This window comes from Salarias fasciatus, chromosome 23, assembly GCF_902148845.1.
Source record: "Salarias fasciatus chromosome 23, fSalaFa1.1, whole genome shotgun sequence".
Taxonomy (NCBI): Eukaryota; Metazoa; Chordata; class Actinopteri; order Blenniiformes; family Blenniidae; genus Salarias; species Salarias fasciatus.
In genome coordinates this window covers 3,992,104-4,001,325 of record NC_043766.1, presented here as the reverse complement: position 1 = coordinate 4,001,325, position 9,222 = coordinate 3,992,104, and positions in this window count along the sequence as shown.

Sequence of the window (9,222 nt, the reverse complement as noted above, 5' to 3'; positions counted from 1 at the left end):
GCCCCCCGCTGCTCCTTGATCCGAGGCGGGCCGGAGCCTGCTGGACCTTTTGAACGTGGAGACCTGAGTCTTGTAGTCCTTGATCTGGGTCCTGGCCAGACGCAGCTGGTTGATTTCGCCGATCAGAGTCGTGTTCTGCTGGACAGACGGCCGTCACATGTCAGGAGATGAAACTCCAGCGTTTAAAGGTGCAGTACATCACATTTTCAGTCAAAAAAAAAAAGAAACAACGTAAAACTATGTAAATGCATAGTTTGTCTTTTTTGTCTATTTACAGATGTGACGTAAATACATCAGCTTAACTCCTGGGACAACACACAGGTTCAAGTTTTGCTTTTACAAGCGCTCAAAACTTGCTCAGTAATTTAATTTCCACAACTACAAATGGTGCTTCCACAGGTGCTCAAACCTTAAAAGTGTTCAAGTAGAAAGGAACACTTATCCACCTCAGCTACAGTGTCCGCCGCGCTGAAACTCTCCCAAGAAGACGCTTGGACATGCTGAGGACACCCAGGTCGCTCGCTCACATGCTGCACTGCTCACTGGGAAGGCTCTGGCTATCTTTCACAGACGGAAAAGCTCCTGGAAAACATATTGTGTCACATATTTTAAATTGATTTTGTATTAAGATTTTCTATGTTTAGGTCTGGGGTTTTCACACACACACACACACACACACACACACACACACACACACACACACACACACACACACACACACACACACACACAGAAACACAGACACACACACACACACACACACACACACAGACACACACACACACAGACACACAGACACACACACACACACACACTGGAGAACTTCAGTCCTGCTTTACCACACCTGATCGCAGCGAGGAGTCTCATTCTGGGCCTCCCGGGAGCTTCTCAGTAGATCCAGGCAGACATCTCCCAGGGGGGTCCGCTTCTGCCATGTACCATGAGACAAACATCAATTCAACTTTTTACTGACATGATTAACAGCTAATTGGCAAGCAGCGATATAGGGGGAGGCGGTTCATGAATAATAACCTTCCTGCTAAATTTGTTATCACTTCAAAACGCTAGTCACAACTTTAAAGGATAAAGGATGCTGTCGTCAAAATGTTGAAGCTCTGAGTCTTCTTGTACTGAGTCGTGGTCTTTGAGGCCCAGATGCTGGGGAGGGGAAGGGCTCCCACTTGAAGCAGGGCTCCAGGACTCCAGGGTTCCAGGGTTCCAACCAGAGCCAAGCTGTTCCTGGTCTTGGTCTTGTTTAATCCCACCACAGAAAACACACTGCATCTGCATTGGAGTGGGGCAGGACCAGGACCATCCCTGTGATGGGGGCAAACTTCTGGGACAGGTTTAGCCCCATCATCTATGAAGACTGGACAAAGAACAGAGGGAATCAGCTCTTAAATGTGACTGTTTTCTTGTTTTCCTTTCACTGAATCAGCAAACAACAAAGCTGTTCTTGTTCTGTCGTCCTGAGGCTCTGCTGATCTTGATAAAACCTGTTCCCTCTTTCCTCCTGCCACTGGCCCTGTCTTATCAAACCTCATGCTGGTTTATTAAAGCTACAGGAGTGAACCAGTGACTGTCTCCTAACAGGTTAATATCACAAGCAAGTGTGTTGTAATTCCCCTTTTTTAACATGTGAAAACAAATCGTTAACAAGTGACCATAAAACTGTTCTTAAGTTCTACACATAGACATGAATTATTGAATGCATAGTAACTGTAGAGATATGTCTGTCTAGTTTTATTTGACCACATTTCAGCTTGCAAACGAACTCACAAGAACAACAGCTGTATCCCAAAACTGATAAACAGTAGTGAATCCTGCTCTGGAGTCCCTGATTGATCAGCATCGATACAGACCACATGGTAGCAAGGAGCAGGCTGGGAGGACGGAGTGAAGCAGCTTCACTGATGAAGCATGGAACCCTCCGAAGAGTGTCCACAAAGCGCTCAAAATGCCTTAAAATGTTCTCACAACAGACATAAACGAATTAGAAAATGTAATTATAACTTTAAGAGCATAAATACTGAAAACACACATACCTGACGGCGTTAGTTCATCTCTTCACGGCCTCTGAGACAAAACTAAACGATCGCGAGTTCACAGGCTGAACAGGTAGATCACAGATCACTTTTGAGCCGAAATCTAAAACAAAGTCCCTGAAAAGACATTTCAGCGGGAGAAATGGAGGATGTGGCGTGGGAGCGTGTGAATCCGGCCAATTCGTGACAGTTGGCAGCAATTAAAATATATATATTTATATTTAATTACCACCGCGGAGTGTCGTAAAATACGCCCACTTCTGCGCATGTGCGGGGAGTTGACGCATGCGCAGAGGCGTCTGGTACGGATCGTGTTCCGGGTACGGATCGGGAACCGACAGGGTCTGCAGGCAGTGGGAAAGGCGTCTAAAAAGGCGAAGGTTAGCGGGTCGCAGGCACGGATCGACCCACTGGTTGCAGTGGGAAGTCTCTCTGTCACGAGGACAGCCGGGACGCGAACCCGGACCTCTCGGCTGAGAGGCAGATGCTCTACCACTAGACTATCGCTCCAATTGTAAACAAAGGACGTTTAAGATGAGGGTACACCAGATTTTGGTTCTGTTCTATTGACAGTGCATAAAAACAGGTGAATTCAGACTTGAATCGCTGTAGTTTCTTGACTTGAGAACTTTTGCAATTTATCTCTCTCTTAAAATAAGAAAAAAAATCTTGTTCTCCTGCCGGGATTTCATGTATACCATTGTTGTAGCACATTACTAGTAATTCTAGCTCAATATTAACTGTAGTATCTTATTGAGAAAATGTTAGATATATTTTCACAAAATAAGAATAATTTTCTAGAACAAAACTTGCTTGTCAAGATTATTTGATTTTTTTTTTTGGCAAAAAATAAGAACACTATCCCTGAAATAAGATTTTTTTTTTACTTTCTTAGAAATCCTGTTTTGCAGTGTGAGTGCGTGTCTTCAGGAGGGCCTGACTGTAAACCTGAGACGCTCTGGATGCAGATCCCTTTTTTCTGCGGACACGTTTCAGAGTGCTGGTGAGAGAGCGGGACTGACTGCTCATGGCTGCTTCCTGATTGCTTTGTGAAGGTTCACTGGACACTGAATGACACTCGTAACCACAATCTTAAACACCCTCTGATCTTAATGTTTCTGTCCATTTTCTGTGGTAAAATATGCTTAATTTCATTTTAAGAAATTGACGATGATTGTTATATGTCATACAATGCGTAACATAGTTAATATAAAAAGAGACATTTACTGTGAAAGGTAATTTTGGCTTCCACTACACAATATGTTATTTTGATACTGCCTGCATGTACGTTGACATCAGATTGCAGCTGGAGATGATGGAAGCAACACAGTCTTTTGTGAAATCGTTGTAGTTACCATCCTCTTCAAACATGGGACAACACAGCAGACAAATACACAGAAACACAACAGTAACGTCCCTACAGTGGACAAAACCTTGAGCATCAGACCTTGCCATCCTCACTCCCAGCCTCGTGGCTCAGTCAGTCCCCAGTTTCTGGGGGCTCGTCCGGTTATGATTAAAGCTACACAAGCAGTTTTACAAGCCAGATTATGTGCATTCATATTATAGTACATATCCACTAGACTATATGTAAGCAAGCAAGCAAGCACTCAAATAAAATGTAAGATTTCCCACAAATCCCCCTCTTGGCCAAAAACAGATTTTAGGACAGCAAAATTAACATTCCTGCAAAACATACATTTCTGCATGGTCTGCAAGCATGTCTCCAAGTACATAAATTAATAAATAAATAAAGCAATGTTCAGACAAGCAACAGCTTAAGACAAACTGGTGTGATGAGTGTTGATACTCAACTGCCTGGGTGGACAACTGACTTCCCACAGTCCTCTCTTCAGGTTAGGAGGCCGGTGTGTCCTCTCCTCCAGCTATGGAGCTCTTCAACCTAGAGAGGCGAGTGTGACAGATGTGATACCACTTGGGTGCTTTCTCCTTCAGTCAGACAGCATGGGTCGTCCGGGCTGTCACTTGGAACGCTCCGTCCCAACAGGCCTCTGTCCACCCCCTCTTGGGTCAGCGCAGGTCCACAAATCCTAGATTCACGTCCTACTCCAGGTGTTCATTGCGATCAGGACCAACCTCCTGGTCCTGGAAATGGTCTTCCGGTCTCTGGTTCCAACAGGGTTAGGAAGGATAGTTAAACTGAAACACACACGCAGGCGTGTGAGCTTGGCTCTTTTCTCAGCTTTCTTTGAAGGAAATTTGTTTCTTATGATTATCAGTTGTGTGTGTGGGCGTGTGTGTGTGCGTGTGTGTGTGTGTGTGTGTGTGTGTGTGTGTGTGTGTGTGTGTGTGTGTGTGTGTCTGTGTGTGTGTGTGTGTGTGTAGCTGCAGAAGGAGCTGAAGAACCTGTGTGTGGAGGAGGGCCAGCTGAAGCGAGCTCTGGACATGAAGCTGAACATCCGGCGGCAGAAGAAGGAGGTGAAGGAGGTGCTCGGGTACGGGCCTGCTCCTCCTCCGCGCCGCACGCCGTCCACCGCGCTCACACCCCCGCTGACCTGAGCCGCTCTTTCAGCCAGTGCACCCACATCCACCAGAGGCGCGAGGACATGGCCGACAAGATCCAGAAGATCTCCGGCCAGACGCAGCAGCTGAGGGCCGAGCTCAAGAGCCTGAGGGACGTCTGCGGCGAGGAGACGGAGAAAGCCCAGGTACCGGCGGCCTCCCGCAGCAGCAGCAGGCCACTTCCTGTTCCCGCGCTGACGCCTTCCTCCTGTCCCCTCCAGGCCATCTACAACACCCTGTCCGCTGCCATGGACAAGCTCCACCAGCGCATCGAGGCTCACTCCAGAGACCTGAAGCTCGCCGCCGCCAAGTTGTCTGCAAACATCTGAGCCTGTTCACTGTTCTCATTGTTCTCACTTTCAGAGCCTGATCAGACGAGGGGGCTTCCACAGTCTGACAGCTCATCTGTTTAATGCTGTTTTGTGCTCTGTTTAATGATTAATAAAGACAAACCAAGTCAACCATGTGTTGGGAAAAATTCTTTATCACTTGTGTTCATATTTTTCTCATGAAAAGTTTGTCGACATGCCGACTCTTCTGTTTTCCTGATCAGCCCAGCCTCTTTGGACTTCAATCTAGAAACACATTTCCACTCTGGTTTCACTGTAAAGCTGATGCTGCTGCATGACGACGAAGACAAAAGAACTGAGGCTGGTTCTTCAGCCGATCCCCGAGCTGACGGGGTCAGAGGTCGTCCTCCTTCGGCCCTCGCCTCTTCTGTTATACAGGCGCTCAGCTCCGCAGTTGCTCAGAGAATGCTAGGTAGCTATGCTAAGCGACCCCCGATGGACAATAAATGCATAACTTGGACTACATACGGCCAAATGTCCAGGTAAGAGGCGATTTTTTTTTTTTGTTTTTTTTACCGTAGTTTGAAAAAGCAATCTTGCTGTTGGCTGTTCTGTGGCATTTTGTGGCGGACTCTGTGATTTTAGAGGGCTTTGAGTGCTATGGTTGTAATCAGCGGAGTCTCAGCTTTCATATGAGAGGCTGTTTGTGTGAATTGTATCATGTTTTATAGCGCTATAATCAGTATTTCAGCGAGTGGGTTGACACGGTCACGAATATAGTTCATAATTCATTTAGCTCGTGTTTGAGCTGTGTTTGTGGTGTGTAATAATGGCTGATATATTCGGTTAGCCCAGGTTCTGCTGTTTAATTTGAGGGTAAGCATCATGACATTCTGTCAGAAATAATGCATATTATTAGACCATCTCTGAAATGTTTGCTGTCAGGCCCCCAATTGGGGGCCGCTCGGGCTTAAGGGGCTTTAAAAGGGATATTTCTGTGTACATTTAGGTTCAAGCATTAACAAGTGCAGTATTGAGCTTTTTGTGAGTTGGGACTGTCTGTTTTCTCCCTTGAATCCATGTTTGGAGCTGAGCAGAAGGCTGAAAAGACTGTAGAAGCAGTTTGAAAGTTCCTTCACTCGTCTGGGCTTGATGTGAAAATATGAAGCAATGAATGATCTGTGCCTGTAGAGGGCAGCAGTACGCTTCGAGAGGAAGAAGAAGAAGAAACGGACACAGGACAGTGCATCAGGGTGAAGCGACAATCGGCTGTGATAAGGTGTTTTTTTTTTATATTGTCTTGGATGGACGCTGTTAGTCTGGCCACTAGGTGGCGATGTGACTGTGTGTGCACAACCTCATCTCACCCGGCCCTTCACCTGAAAGGAAACTGACAAAAAATGTTTTTGTTTTTGTTTTTTTCATCACCTCTTCAGGTACACACGCTTCGCTCGCACCGCCAGCTCTGTGTTAACTCGCACCAAAATCTTGCACGAACATATTTCACCACTAAAAATGAAAACACCAAGTCAACCTTCATTTATTTGCCACTGCGCGCCACTAGCTTCACAGTAAACACAAATACCAACTTTCCAAGTCCAATTTTCCATTATTACAATTATTCAAAAACACATGGAAATTCCACCCCCCCCCCAAGAGTCTTGCTTTCTAAAAAGAATGTAGAATGAGGAAAAATGGCTGGTGAAGAAGGTTGTTTGAGCGTATTTTGTCCCTTTTTTCCATGCTGTGTGATGGAAAGTGAAGGGAAAAGCCCTGGTTTGTGATGCTTATATCTGTGCTCCGTATTGAATGGTGTGAGGTTGGGTTAAAGTTTGGAAGACTTGGTTGAAGGGTTTGTTGAAAAAAGTTAGGTGTGGGGCTCTTAGGGACCCTACCCCCCACCATCCGCCCAAGAGCTTTATCCCACACCCAGTTCAGCAGCCCCCTTGCCACCAAGGGTAAGACAAGCTGTCTAGTTGCCGCATACAATGCCAGACACGCGGTCTGACACTTGTATGAAACAGGCTAACAACCAGACTGGACTGCTGGACAATCTAGCAAAGTGACTGAGCGCTATTTAACTAGCATGTAATGGAGATGGCTCTGACTCCCGGTGGGACCACGTCCAAAAGTTGGTGAAAACCCCACCAACCGAGTCCTGTCAGGTCGCTGAGAGGATTGTGACAGAGATTTCACATCATCTGGCACACCTGCTCCGGTTCCGGTCACACCGCGACCCATTCTTTCGCACGTGTTCAGGTGCATGACGGGAAAGATTGACGTCAGAGAAAGCTGATTGGACGATTGAAAAAAAATCGCTTCCTGCTTTTCACCGCACCTTCCAGTGTTTTCTTTATCATTATCATTTCGATTGAAGGCACAGGCAGTCGGAGGATTTCTGCGTGATGGAGCAGGAGTCCACACCTGGTCCTTGGACATGTCCTTGGTGGACATTCCGTCCAGCACTGCACAGGACTGGGAGCTGGTCTGGGAGAAAGAAACGGCCCACGCGTCGTACTGGCTTGACATGATGACTCTGGAGAGTTTTCTCATTCATTCCTCTTATGCATGCTTGTTGTTTTGATTCTGATAATTCGATGCTTAATTGTTCATTTCACTTCAGAATAAGTAGAGTCTTTTCAGCTGTCTTAGCTATTTCAAGTGCTGTTTTTGTTGTAATTGTTACCACAGCCACGAGAGTATTGTTTCATTATGCAATATCTGTTTAATTATGCAATATTCAATTAAGTTAAACCATTTTTTTTATATATATATTACATTTTCCGAGAGCTTCTCTGAGCTCCAGAGCTGCAGCTACAGCTTTATTGTGCTGTCTTATTAGCAAAAATATCAACTGAGAAATTTCATTGAAAATCTTTTATTAATTTGCAGTGTCACCACAGCAAAGCCCCCCCCCCCCCAAAAAAAAAAAAGAAAAAACGCAATGCATTAAAGGCATAATATACATACAACATAATATAATTTGTTCTGTTTAAACATATGTAGCTTCAAATAATAATGACAGTAATTTAAAACATAAAAGTAATAGTTATTTCTTCGGTATAACTCTGGCTGGACTTTTTGGTGCAATGTGTGCATTTATTCCTCGGTTAATGTGTTCCAAACAAAAGAAGCACAGAGCCATGGGGGATGAGGAGTGGGTTTCTCACCTGCCAATGTTTGCTGCTTCCAGCGTTTGGCCCTCTGAGGCAGAAAACAGAGCAGCACCACGGCAAAAAAGTGGCATGATCTTTATGTGAAGGTAAAGTTGGACAGAATAATCAGCAGTCAGTGTGCATTTATTAAGAATAAACTTTATTGAAATAAAAGTGTGAGGCATTATAAGATAGATTGAGAAATGCCCAATGCAGCTGAGGGGACATTCTTCTTTGTTTGGCCAGACGCAAACATGTAGCTGCAGTTTCCATGCAAAGAAGGTATTGTTAGTATCTCGTGAAATGAATGCGTGCAGGCACTTTATTTTGTACAAGTATGAATGAATTCCTTTTCCTTCCCTGTGCTCTTGCAGCCTTCCACCAGTGTCCAGAATGAATGCGAGAAGTACAACTTCACAACAACTGCTGAACTGAGTGGCTCTGAAGAGGGACTACCAACAAAGAGGAACAACAACAACAACAACAACAAAAGATTTCCTGAATACCAATTGAGTATGCTGTGCAACTTTACAACTTTCATTTCATCCACAATTTTAACTTTATTTGAGGCCGCCTTCCTTTTGATCCACGTGACAGACTACATTCCAGCACTCTGGCCAGCTGCATTTTACCAGGTAACCTTCAGCACACTGTCCAAACACCCCCAGCTGATTGACTGTCTGGACCCCCAATCTGGACAGTCTCATTTTAACAGAGACATGGTGTGGCTTTGGACCAGGTCCACATTGAGAACCACAGTGAATGGGTTCTTTGTCAAATATTCACAGTTTAAAACGTTTCTGCGACACTGCAGTTTCGTGACTTTTATTGTTTGTGTTACAGATAAAAGACTTACTGCTGTGAAATTACAAACTAGGTGTATTTATAATGCTGTGTAGCAGAGAAAATTATATATGTTTCATACAAACAAAATGAAAAAAATTTGGACACAACAAAATGAATTTCCACTCTTTTTTTTTTATAGAAAAACCTTTGTTTCTGACTTGACATTTATTCTATTGCTTGTCATCTTCTCTGTTTGCAGTAAAGACATCTTTTGTCAGATATATGTATTACGTGGTTGGTCCAAGCCTAGTCGACAAATGACATCAAGATCCAGTAACATAAACGGTTATTTCTTTTAACCAAAGACTTTCTAAAAATGTATGTGCATATTAATTAAATACATGACATTGATGTTATCAAATA